This window comes from Mytilus californianus, unplaced genomic scaffold, assembly GCF_021869535.1.
Source record: "Mytilus californianus isolate M0D057914Y unplaced genomic scaffold, xbMytCali1.0.p SCAF_3, whole genome shotgun sequence".
Classification (NCBI taxonomy): Eukaryota; Metazoa; Mollusca; class Bivalvia; order Mytilida; family Mytilidae; genus Mytilus; species Mytilus californianus.
This window is the reverse complement of record NW_026262679.1, coordinates 24603348-24617039: the sequence shown is the minus strand read 5'-3', so window position 1 is coordinate 24617039 and position 13692 is coordinate 24603348.

Here is a 13692-nt window from a genome sequence, read left to right as displayed (position 1 = left end):
GAAAACATTTGATGGTTATGATCAGAATTAACCTATTTGTTTACTAGCTCTCAATATTGTTAAGAACCATTAATGAAAAATTTAAATTCTTTTTTTTACATACCTTGACTTATCATGATGAATCCACCAATGACTTAACATATCTTGACTTATCATGACAAATCCACCAAAGACTGTACATACCTCGACTTATCATGACGAATCCACCGATGACTTTACATACCTTGACTTATCATGACGAATCCACCGATGACTTTATATACCTTGATTTATTATGACGAATCCACCAATGACTGTACATACCTTGACTTATCATGACAAATCCACCAAAGACTGTATATACCTCGACTTATCATGACGAATCCACCGATGACTTTATATACCTTGACTTATCATGACGAATCTACCAATGACTACATACATACTTCGACTTATCATGACGAATCCACCAATGACTTTACATATCTCGACTTATCATGGCGAATCCACCAATGACTTAACATAACTCGACTTATAATGACGAATCCACCAATGCCTTTACATACCCCGACTTATCATGACGAATCCACCAATGACTTAACATACCTCGACTTACCATGACGAATCCACCAATGACTTTAAATACCTCGACTTATCATGACGAATCCACCAATGACTGAATATACCTCGACTTATCGTGACGAATCCACCAATGACTCTACATTCCTCGACTTATCATGACGAATCCACTGATGACTTTACATACCTCGACTTATTGTGACGAATCCACCAATGACTGTACATACCTCGACTTATCGTGACGAATCCACCAATGACTTTACATACCTCGACTTATCATGACCAATCCACCAATGACTTTACATACCTCGACTTATCATGACGAATCCACCAATGACTGTACATACCTCGACTTATCGTGACGAATCCACCAATGACTGTACATACCTCGACTTATCATGACGAATCCACCGATGACTTTACATACCTCGACTTATCGTGACGAATCCACCAATGACTTTACATACCTCGACCTATTGTGACGAATCCACCAATGACTTAACATACCTCGACTTATCATGACGAATCCACCAATGACTTTACATACCTCGACTTATCATGACATATACACCAATGACTTTACATACCTCGACTTATCATGACGAATCCACCAATGACTTTAATACCTCGACTTATCATGACGAATCCACCGATGACTTTACATACCTCGACTTATCGTGTCGAATCCACCAATGACTTTACATACCTCGACTTATTGTGACGAATCCACCAATGACTTTACATACCTCGACTTATCATGACGAATCCACCAATGACTTTACATACCTCGACTTATTATGACATATACACCAATGACTTTACATACCTCGACTTATCATGACGAATCCACCAATGACTTTAATACCTCGACTTATCATAACGAATCCACCAAAGACTTTACATACTTCGACTTATCATTACGAATCCATCAATGACTGTACATACCTCGACTTATCATGACGAATCCACCAATGACTTTGCATATCTCGACTTATCATGACGAATCCACCAATTACTTTACATTCCTCGACTTATCGTGACGAATCCACCAATGACTGTACATACCTCGAATTATCATGACGAATCCACCAATGACTGTACATACCTCGATTTATCATGACCAATCCACCAATGACTAAAACGACCAGACTACAAATTTTGATTACAGTAAAAATAATTTGTGTAGCTTCTCCAAGTCTTACACTGATACAGTTTGATACAGCAGCTGTCACTGTAATATAAGAATACCTAGGGTCAGGTAACAAATTGTAGATTTCATAACGTGTATTTGATATTAAGACAGCATAGTGAAGACATCTGGTATTTAAATCGATAATGTTTGGTTTTTAGAATTTCAGAAATCTCATCAGTGAATACAATTAGTGAAGAATTTGGGTTTAACGTTAAGGTCACTGCTAAATCTTAGAAAACTTAGAACAAATGAGAAATTTAGACAATCTCAAAACATTTGGTGTGTACCAAACTAATTGATGTTAAATAGTCTTACATTATTATTTACATATTAACTCTGAGAAAGTCATTTTACTCACTTATCACTGTTACGGCCACTATCTGTTTGAACTGAAAACTCGGACCACAGTTGTCTAATATAGCTTTTGACATGTACTCTGCTTCTGCAAGACCTAGAATTATTTGTCCCGATGGTCCTGTGATTAATAACGACCACATATACATAAAGGCTGGAAACCGACCAAAGACAGCCAACAAATAACCTAAGTTGCCACCTGATTTTGGAACAAGCGCACTCAACTCTGCGAACACTAACGCCGCTAGCTGTATACGGATGTGCTACTGTGACTATTTGTATCAATGAAATTAATATACCAACGCTACTAACGTTGGGTAGTTTTAAATTCATTTTCATAATTTCTGACAACAACCAATGTGACTGTGATGTTCTGATTAATATAAAGATTGAGGTAGCTGTATTTATCTTAGGCTTTGATGATTTAAATCTTGGTTTTGACTAACGCAAATAAGACTTTGATGTTTCGCTACAGTCATAAACTTCATTTAGCAATCGTAAAATATACGTCTACATAGTTTAAAATAAAAGATTGCTATCTACCGAATTAATGCACACATCACTTTATTATGATGACCTTTTCCTTCTGTTGTCGATTCCTTAAGACGAATGACTGGTAGCTGATATCAGATATATGAAATAAATCATAATAATTCCAGAAAAAAAACTATATAAATGTGACTAACATGAAACTTCAAGGTGTATGTAAATTTCATGAAATCTTAATATATATACATTAGCATACTTAGTACAGTGGGAAATCTAGTGACAAAATATTACCTCCCCTGTAAACACTGAAAACTAGATCTTCTCAATGTTTGTCCCATTTTAGCAAGGACGCTATCAATTATGGATTCACGGGAAAACGTTCTGGTAGATAGTTAAGATAGAAATAAGTTGAAATAAAAAAACACTTCCACTCAATGTTATCTTTTTCCTCCTTGAGTAGGAAACGACGAGTACAGCAGGCTATAGAAGCTTGGTGTAAAATTGGTTTAAAATGTTGCTATGCGAATAAATTCCTTGAGTACAAACTTCAATTTATTTTTTTACTGTATGTATACCTCTCTGGAACATGCTAATTATTCGTATATATATATACAGCTAGATCAGAGAAAGTCAGGGAAAAAATTCCAAAAGGAATCGATTGATATGCAGCAAAGATTGGCACTTTTGAAATCAAGTTACTAAGCAAATTCAAACAGACCTTATCTCGATGTAAACATTGAATGTAAATAGATCGAGAAGACCGCAAATACTTATACAAAACTCAAGACGACCTTTTCTTAAAATTGCATACAAAATAGTAGAAAGATACCTAATTTATAAAACTAATTATCTTTAATTTTTTAACCTGCACAGACAGACTTAAATTTTTATATTCACGAAAAGACAATAGTTCTTTATTGAATGTAAATGTGACAAGAGCGGACCGGTGTGCTCGATAACTTAGTTGTGAAAAAATAAGCATACTTTGGGAAATTATAACATGCTAAGGACTTTTTGGAACACTCCGAAAATTGGTAACCCGAAAGATCTTTCGATTTTGTATGTACATGATTTTTTTCCATTTTTTTTTATCAATATGCAGCAAAGATTGGCATTTCTAAATTTCAGTTTCACAAACTTCTAAGGCAACTATCTCGATAAATACTGAACATAAAACATCGTGTATTTGCATGTATATTTCTAATAACACATTTTAACAGATAATTTCTTTAAAATGTACAATTATTATTTAGAAATAACTTTTGATCAGTATCGTCACCGGTATTGTTTTATTATTGACTTATCATAAGAAGAGTGAATTTTCTTTTGTTTTTGTTCACTGGATATCCCACTGAGTATATATAGTGAATGTACTTTATTGAACAAACGGACTAACTATAAAACTTTATAGACCAGACTATAATTTTACATCCTTTAAGTGACAGTTTTTTTGTGTAAACATATGTGTTATCATGAAGTTAACATTCAAACAAAAACATAACACTATTTTAGAATGCATGTACACGTCAAGAATAAATGTTTATGTAATGCACCATATATGAAGCTACACCATCGTATGTACGTAGATCCCTCCGTTATTCGGAGCACACCTCTAGAGCTGCGAGGGTACAGTGGAATCCGTGTACACTCCCTATCGGGATTAATGGAGATGTGTCACTAACGTATTTACAACAATATTTACAAGGACAATCCTCACACCAACACGAAGGGAGTGTTAGGACACTGGGAAAAGTCATTATGGTGGAGGAAGCCGAAGTACTTGTCTGGGCTAACTCAACTATCGTTATACAGAAAGAACACAGCCATACAGTTTAACGTTTACTTCATATATATTAGAGCTGCTAAGGCTACGTCCCGCATTGACGTCAACCCTAGATACAATAGGTAAAACGCGACGTCTTAACTCCCGCGGTATTCTCAACATTCTCCGGGCCGCTAAAAGTAAATATTAAAATTAAATTACAATAAAGTAAAAATGAATGAAAATTACTGTCTATCAAATCTAAACTTGACTTTAACTTAATAACTTTAGCACAGTCATTAACTCCCAGATTAGTTATCTTCGAATTAAATCACAATGAGTCTATCTCGTATACACAAATCACAGTATGTCTATATTTTCCGTGCACCTGTTCCTTTTTTCAATGAAATAGTATCATATTATAGGTTTTTGAAAGTAAGTCAATAAATCAAACATTTTCGTAACAGTCCATAATAAGTCACAACAGTTCATTAGATACGTATCATTCAGTCCATCTTTTAATATTTTCCCTGTCGGTCCTGCTTCCTCATCTCTCTCGATAAATCCGCGACGTGTCTGTTCCTTTATCATTTCTTTTAAGCCAAATTCCTCTGATTTATTCGAAACCAGTACGTTCAAGATGCTGGATGTCGTAGACGAATGTACCCTTCCTGGTTGTAAGGGTCCTGATAGTAAGTATCCAAGCTTTGACTTAACCGCGATCGGTCCGTCTCCTCTTATTACTTTGTCTTCGATAAAGTTCCAATAGTAGTCGGCACCAATAAGTAACGATATCTCAAAAGAATCGTCCCGAGTAACTGGATGAGCGAGTCTTAATCCTTTGAGATAATCCATATTTCGGTTTACGTACCGCATATGATTATGTATTGGAACTGCTATAGTAGGAACAATAAGGACTTCAATAGGAAATTTACGCCTGTTCTCTGTTTCAATGTGTACGGTGGATTTACGTAGTTCGCTCGTGCTGGTGTTATCCTTTCCAAATGCCGATAAATGTACAATTTCAACTCCTTCAGTTTTCAAATTCAATTTTTTCGCTAGATCATCAGTTAAAAAAGATCTTTGTGCACCCTCATCAAATAAAACATTCGTATCCATACATATATTACCTGACCATACAGGAGCTACAGCAGTCTTCAATAGCACATTTGTATGCATCTGTGTCGATGAATGCAAAACTTTAGTATCTTCCTCGTTTTCAGTGTCATTTATAAGATTGACGGGTATAGATTGAATCTGTTTATCGGTATTGCTTGTAATGAATGCTAAACCTTCGCTGTTAACATTGCTACTTGCACTACATAGGCTGGAATGATGTCTCTGGTTGCAGTGTCGACACGTTCGTTTCGATTGACACTCATTAGCATGATGGTTACCTAAACAATTAAAACATAAATTATCACGTTTTACGATAGACATGCGAGCTTTATGATTACTAACATTGGTACAGTGTGCTGGTGCATGTATCTCTTTACAAAAAACACATGGTCTTTCTGTAATATTCCGGGGTTGGCTCTTCGCGTTGTGTGATGTGTTTTCTCGTGGTGATTCGGTTCCTGTATGAAATGTACAAGTAGATGCAGTTGCGAACTGACGGTTTAAAGACTCGAGATATGTACCTGTATTTTGTCCTGCCTCCATGATTTGAATTTCATTCAATATGCTCCTTCTCAGATCTTTCAAATTCCAACTGGACGGTCCATGTTCTCTTGCTATGTGTTGTCTGATTTCACTTGGTAACTTTCTCATGATAATCGGTACCAGTAAAGTTCCATATGACGTCTCAGGTTGTCCGAGCGAATCTTAACCTCTTACGTAGGCTTCACATCGGTCATAAAATAATCTTAAGCTTGACAAGGTGTATCGTGGTTGGGCAATATCTAAAAGTGCCTGTAAGTAGGCTTCCGTAATTCTGTGTGTTTGTTCGAACCGTTCCTTGAGTACATTTATAGCCTCCATGTATTTACCATTTGTAAGCGCAAATCCAGTTATCGTATTTAATGCCTCGCTTTCAAGTTGCGATTTCAGATAATTAAATTTCTCAATGTTTGTCAAAGTAGGATTAAAATGTACAGCAGATTCGTACGAGTCCCAAAACGTTTGCCAATCTAAAATGTTGCCATTAAACTTCGGTAGTGATAACTTGGGTAAACGATGGTTACTAGTACTAGCTATATTTTGTGGAGCAATATGACCTGTATCAGAGCCATTGTAGCTTGTCTGTGGTTGAGCGGCGGATGAAGCATAGAATGGTGTTGCGTTTTGAAAGTTATCAACATTTGCCGGGCGGAAAGGAGGGCTTTCTACATTGAGTACTTGATATGAAGATTGTGTTACATTGGAACTTGGTGTACGGTTTTGACCAATTTGTATGAAATTACGAAAATGTCTAAGTTTAGTGTCTAAATTATTTGAATACTCATCTGTATCTACTATTTCACTTTCAACGTTGTCTGAATCCGTTGCTTCCAATATCTGTTCGTTCAGTTTTTCTAATAATTTCTTCTTTTGCGTAAGATTATCGTATGTTGCAAGTAGTTCATCTCTGTCGAAGTCCGTGTTTTCCTTCGCCTCCTCGAATTTACGGAAAAGTCTCGTCACTGCACTTCTATTTCCAGTTCTTATATTCTTTAACTTCTCCATCTTCGATGTAATCCTTTGGTTACGGCACCATAAATGTCGGGGCTAACTCAACTATCGTTATACAGAAAGAACACAACCATACAGTTTAACGTTTACTTCATATATATTAGAGCTGCTAAGGCTACGTCCCGCATTGACGTCAACCCTAGATACAATAGGTAAAACGCGACGTCTTAACTCCCGCGGTATTCTCAACAGTACTATCGGAGAGAACCACCGGGCTGTTCGGTGAGGGAGCAGACAAACCGAAGAGATATCAGCAGATTGATCTCCAGGTCAAAGTCGGGGTCAACTTTGACCAACCGAGGCCCCGAAATATATCTTCCCATATACGTGGATAAGACACTTAAGCATTAAATCACAAAAAATTGCTGGAACTATACATATAATTATGATTCATAAACACAACAATGCATTAAAATTGTTTTCTCATGTTTGATACACAATGTAACAATAATTTATCAAAAACTAAATCCTGCAAATACTTAAACATTTTACATTCTGTTTAAAATCTCGAAGGATCATTTAATGTATACACACTCGGATTGCCATTCATTTGTTAGACATAATTTTATTATTTTAGAAGGTACTCGAAAATAAAAAAATCTTATAAAAGAAACACTATACAATCTGTACAATCATATTTTTCACAAGCAAACAGTTAATTACAATCAAACAGGTTGGTTATATATATAGTTTTTATCCAACGCAATCATAGGTTTGAACGTAGTTTTCAATTTAGACTTGTTTATATTTTTTCGTTTGGGCTTGTATTATATTTGCTTTCGGGTTTATATGATCCGTTCATCCTATTTTGACTCCTCAAATTTCAAGAGTCTATCCTAAATTGAGGTAAATTGTATGGCTTACAAAATACTTTTTCGATTCCTAACATCACTGAAGAGACATTAATTGTCGAAATCCGGATATGGTGTACAAAAACCTTTGCACCTTTTGTTTGCTGTATACCATCTTTTCCGCAAGTTTATTGGTTTCTGTTTAGTATTAAATTTATGATATAATCCATTTATTACATCGGTGATCCATTTATTTGGCAATCGTCAATGGCAGTCAGCAGGGTTTAAGAACATTTGTTGTTCGACCTGTTAGTCAAATGCGTTTTGTTAAATTATACTTTTTCACTTTTTTGGTCTTTTGGAAAATGTTGTTTGTGCTGTATTTAGACCCCTCTAACAAGAAATTTGTTTTGCATGCACACGTATAAAAATTGCGGTTTTTATCCAACGCAATCATAGGTTTGAACGTAGTTTTCAATTTAGACTTGTATATATATATATATATATATATATATAATCCCTGCGAGGGAAGAACAAAAATTTGCTTCCGCAAATTTGCAGATTTAACATTGTTGTGCTGATATTTAGAGTAATTATGTATTTCAATTTAGACTTGTTTATAATTATATATATATATATATAATTCGTCTCAAATTTGGCCCAACAGTGTTAGATCTTTAAATTTGCGTAAGAAAATTTTTATTCTTCCCTCAGCGGGATTCGAACCCTTGCTTCTGTGACATCGTGGCAACACCGCCTGCACAGTGTCCAGCGCCCTAGACCACTCCACAACCTAGGCTACATGACATGACAAATATAGCTTTCGGTGGTCGATGTAATGTCTTTCCTCGTCGGCTTTATCTAGGGTTGTAACACAGTAAATGATGTATAGTGGGAAGTAGATGGTGTACCTTTTTAGATCAGCTATTTTGTATGTCGTAAAGGATGATAATGTTAATTATCATGCCGCCACATCAAATTTTAATTTTATTATACAGTGGCGGATCCAGAACTTTTTATAGGGGGGGGAGCACTGACTGCCATAAAAGGGGGGCGCTACAGTCATGCTTCAGTGATTCCCTATAAAATCAACAAAAGGGGGACCGGGCCCCCAGCCCCCCTCCCACCCACCCCCCCCCCCCCTGGATCCGCCTATGTTATACACGTCTTAGCATGTGACAACTTTATGACAGTCATTCTCCATCGGATAATACGTGGTTATACAGGGCTAACACCATAAAACATCATAATATATATATAATTCGTCTCAAATTTAGCCAAACAATGTTAGATCTATATATTCCATCTTCATGCCTAATATATCATGTACTGTGTTACAACTCTAGATTCTACTGACGAGGAAAGGTAACACTAGGCCACCGAAAGCTGAATTTTTAGTTCAGCCTAGGTGGCCGAGTGGTCTAGAGCGCTGGACACAGTGCAGGCGGTGTTGTCACGATATCCCAATACATGTAGCATGAATCGAATCCCGGCGAATTTGCAGATTTAACGTTGTTGTGCTGATATTTAGAGTAATTATATCTATACTACTAAAGGAAGAGACCGATTTCATTGAGCCGCAACTCCTCTGAAACCATACAAAGTCGGAAATATTTGTGATATGACGTATAAATGTATTGTTTTGTACTTCCTAAATTTGTCTTTGAAACAATCTTTTTTCCACAGAAAACGCCTCTTTTTGAGAAAATATCCAAATGCGGAGACCGTTATCGATCCGTGTCTTATACGCTTTTGCGCATGCTCAGTCGACGTACTGCCCGAAAACTCGGCCCACGGCCAACTTGCACCATTCAAACACTCTCACTAGTTAATTCAACTTGCATCACTTTATCAAACTCGCACCACTCAAAAAAAGAAATATAACAAACTTGAAGAAATATGTTTAATCATTAGATTGTTTTCTTCTTCTCTTAGTAAATTTCTCCTTTTTTGGAGCATCCGTGTCACACAGAGACAGAACTCGCACCACTCGAAAAAAAATACTACAAACTGGCACCACTGAAGAAATGTTTTAAATCATCAGAGAGATCTAGATTGTCTTCTTCTTCTCTGAGTTATTTCCTCCGTTCTTGAAGCACCCGTATCACACAGAGACGGAACTTGACTCGCACCTTTCGAAGAAAAAAAAAAGAAATGCTACAAACTAGCACCACTGAGAAATGTTTTAATCATCAGTGTTCTATGTTGTCTTCTTCTTCTCTGAGTTATTTCCTCCGTTCTTGGAGGACATGCGTAACACCGAGACAGAAGCTACTAATTGGACATTCAAACTCCTATGGAAGAAGAACTGACAAACTAATAAAAACTATCAACATAATGCATCAGTGCATAAAAACAGTTTGAGAAATACGAACCCAAGCTGTGAATCACTATAAACATTTCAAGTAGTCTTCAAGCCGCGCTTGAAGACTACTTGAAATGTTTGGTTTTTTCTAGTATATATATATATAATGTAAAGTTGAAAAACGTCCAGACTTCAAATTTGTAATAAAGATATAACAAATGGCCCCGTACATCATTTGACGTATTGTTTACCCTAAGTGGGATGTACTGTTTTCACAGTAGCCTAAAGATGTAAAAAAAAAACACATTTTTTTACTTAGAAATTCCTTTTCATATATTGATAGTTGATTGCTTTATCTTTTTGCGTTACAAAACCAAAGAACAAAAACCAAAAAAGACCAACGATTTTCATGACCCTCGAATACAGTTGTAAACTTAGTGTATATGATTATAATAATACTTTCGCTTAAATTCCCCCCAGAGGCAACGATTATGCATCAACATCTTACATATCACTTAAACATTTATGACAATCAATTTACATATCAATGTATATGTGTTGTCTTTTTTATAGATTTTAAAATGAAGGAAATATCTAATTGATATGTAACGTACCATCCGTCTTCAGTTGATGTAGTATGGATTAAGGAATGCACCATTGGAATTAAGTAACCCATGTGCTATTCATTGTTGTAAATGTTGATCAAGACTATAAATTGAAAAAAAATGATTGAAACAAATACTGTTACTCTGGAAAAAGAGTTGAGAGTGATTACAGAACGGGAGGACACTGTCCCTATTAAAAGAAGATTAGGGTTCTGTAGTGGAGTGGCCCTGATAGTCGGTGGAATAATAGGTAAGGTACTGTTCTTCTCAGCTTGTATATTGATTTGTCAAAGAAGTATTGTTTTGTTTTTTGTCGACATATGAACACAATGTGACCAGCCTTGGCATTTTCAGGCTCGTCAAAGTGTTGTTAGAAAGCGGACCTAAGGGTAAACAATACGTCAAATGATGTACGGGGCCATTTGTTATATCTTTATTACAAATTTTAAGTCTGGACGTTTTTCAACTTTACATTATATATATACTAGAAAAACCCTCGCAAGCGCGGCTTGAATAAAATTGAGAATGGAAATGGAGAATGTGTCAAAGAGACAACAACCCGACCATAGAGCAGACAACAGCCGAAGGCCACCAATGGGTCTTCAGTGCAGCGAGAAACTCCCGCACCCGGAGGCGTCCTTCAGCTGGCCCCTAAACAAATATGTATACTAGTTCAGTGATAATGGACGTCATACTAAACTCCAAATTATACACAAGAAACTAAAATTAAAAATGATACAAGACTAACAGAGGCCAGAGGCTACTTGAAATGTTTATGGTGATTCACAGCTTGGGTTCGTATTTCTCAAACTGTTTTTATGCACTGATGCATTATGTTGATAGTTTTTTTTATTAGTTTGTCAGTTCTTTTTCCATAGGAGTTTGAATGTCCAATTAGTAGCTTCTGTCTCTGTGTTACACAGGTCCTCATAGAACGGAGGAAATAACTCAGAGAAGAAGAAGACAACCTAGAACACTGATGATTAAAACATTTCTCAGTGGTGCTAGTTTGTAGTATTTCTTTTTTTTTCTTCGAAAGGTGCGAATCAAGTTCCGTCTCTGTGTGATACGGGTGCTCCAAGAACAGAGGAAATAACTCAGAGAAGAAGAAGACACATTTTTTTACTTAGCAATTCCTTTTCATATATTGATAGTTGATTGCTTTATCTTTTTGCGTTACAAAACCAAAGAACAAAAACCAAAAAAGACCAACGATTTTCATGACCCTCGAATACAGTTGTAAACTTAGTGTATATGATTATAACAATACTTTCGCTTAAATTCCCCCCAGAGGCAACGATTATGCATCAACATCTTACATATCACTTTAACATTTATGACAATCAATTTACATATCAATGTATATGCGTTATCTTTTTTATAGATTTTAAAACGAATTAAATATCTAATTCATATGTAACGTACCGACCGGCTTCAGTTGATGTAGTATGGATTAAGGAATGCATATTTGGAATTAAGTAATTCATGTGCTATTCATTGTTGTAAATGTTGATCAAGACTATAAATTGAAAAAAATGATTGAAACAAATAATGTTACTCTGGAAAAAGAGTTGAGAGTGATAACAGAACGGGAGGACACTGTCCCTATTAAAAGAAGATTAGGGTTCTGTAGTGGAGTGGCCCTGATAGTCGGTGGAATAATAGGTAAGGTACTGTTCTTCTCAGCTGGTATATTGATTTGTCAAAGAAGTATTGTTTGTTTTTTGTCGACATATGAACACATTGTGACCAGCCTTGGCATTTTCAGGCTCGTCAAAGTGTTGTTAGAAAGCGGACCTAAGGGTAAACAATACGTCAAATGATGTACGGGGCCATTTGTTATATCTTTATTACAAATTTGAAGTCTGGACGTTTTTCAACTTTACATTATATATATACTAGAAAAAACCCTCGCAAGCGCGGCTTGAATAAAATTGAGAATGGAAATGGGGAATGTGTCAAAGAGACAACAACCCGACCATAGAGCAGACAACAGCCGAAGGCCACCAATGGGTCTTCAGTGCAGCGAGAAACTCCCGCACCCGGAGGCGTCCTTCAGCTGGCCCCTAAACAAATATGTATACTAGTTCAGTGATAATGGACGTCATACTAAACTCCAAATTATACACAAGAAACTAAAATTAAAAATGATACAAGACTAACAATGGCCAGAGGCTACTTGAAATGTTTATGGTGATTCACAGCTTGGGTTCGTATTTCTCAAACTGTTTTTATGCACTGATGCATTATGTTGATAGTTTTTATTAGTTTGTCAGTTCTTCTTCCATAGGAGTTTGAATGTCCAATTAGTAGCTTCTGTCTCGGAGTTACACAGGTCCTCATAGAACGGAGGAAATAACTCAGAGAAGAAGAAGACAACCTAGACCACTGATGATTAAAACATTTCTCAGTGGTGCTAGTTTGTAGTATTTCTTTTTTTTTTCTTCGAAAGGTGCGAATCAAGTTCCGTCTCTGTGTGATACGGGTGATCCAAGAACAGAGGAAATAACTCAGAGAAGAAGAAGACAATCTAGAACTCTCTGATGATTTAAAACATTCTTCAGTGGTGTGAGTTTGTAGTATTTTTTTTCTCGAGTGGTGCGAGTTCTGTCTCTGTGTGACACGGCTGCTCCAAAAAAGGAGGAATTTACTAAGAGAAGAAGAAAAACAATCTAATGATTAAACACATTTCTTCGAGTTTGTTATATTTCTTTTTTTGAGTGGTGCGAGTTTGATAAAGTGATGCAAGTTGTAATCATTAGTGAGAGTGTTTGAGTGGTGCGAGTTGGCCGTGGGCCGAGTTGTCGGGCAGTACGTCGACTGAGCATGCGCGAAAGCGTATAAGACACGGATCGATAACGGTCTCCGAATTTGGATATTTTCTCAAAAGTTGGCGTTTTCTGTGGAAAAAAGATTGTTTCAAAGACAAATTTAGGAAGTACAAAACAATACATTTATACGTCATA